This window comes from Melopsittacus undulatus, chromosome 12 (genome assembly GCF_012275295.1).
Source record: "Melopsittacus undulatus isolate bMelUnd1 chromosome 12, bMelUnd1.mat.Z, whole genome shotgun sequence".
In the NCBI taxonomy this organism is placed as follows: Eukaryota; Metazoa; Chordata; class Aves; order Psittaciformes; family Psittaculidae; genus Melopsittacus; species Melopsittacus undulatus.
This window is the reverse complement of record NC_047538.1, coordinates 332,408-333,118: the sequence shown is the minus strand read 5'-3', so window position 1 is coordinate 333,118 and position 711 is coordinate 332,408.

Genomic DNA, 711 nt, shown 5'->3' with positions numbered 1-711 from the left:
GGGGTGGGGGGGGTTCTGCTCCTCCTGCTTGCAACGGGGCTGTTTCTGGCCAGCAGGAGCCTGGTCACGGACAAGAGAAGCTGTTCCCTGCTCCTATCCCATGGAGCCGAGTCAGGGCTGTGGCTGTCTTGGCACCAATCGCCAGCAGGGGGGGTGGGCGGAGCAAGCGGCTGGACATGTGCTCCACAGACCGCAGCTGGCCCACAGCTCTTCTTTTAATAATATTTCTATAAATAAATGGATGCTAGAACGCTCCAAGAATGGTACCAGAGATGTATTTCCACTTTTCCTAAAATACCTCCCCTCAAAGATGCTCCTTTCTCTCTCACAAAGCATTTCGCTTCACATTTAGCCTATTATTTAACAACCTGAGATCGCAGGCAGAAGCCCCCAACTCTTCCAGGACATGGCAACCCCAGACTCCTCTGGGGAAGACACCCAATATACATTTCCTATATTGGAGGAAGCTCCCTTATCTGGGGTTCATCCAAGGCTCCTTCAAGGCATACTCCAGAGTGTACTCGGAGCTTCTTTAACACCCTGCGATCACAGGTAGAAGCCCCAGACTCCTCCAGGGAAGGTACTTGGGATGTGCTTCCTTTTGTCTCTGAAGATCTCTCTTCCTGGATACTACAGGCTCTCCAGCATAGTATTTCTTGGAATGATTCACCCTATTCTTTAGAAGAGTGAGATCCCAATTAGCAGCCCCAG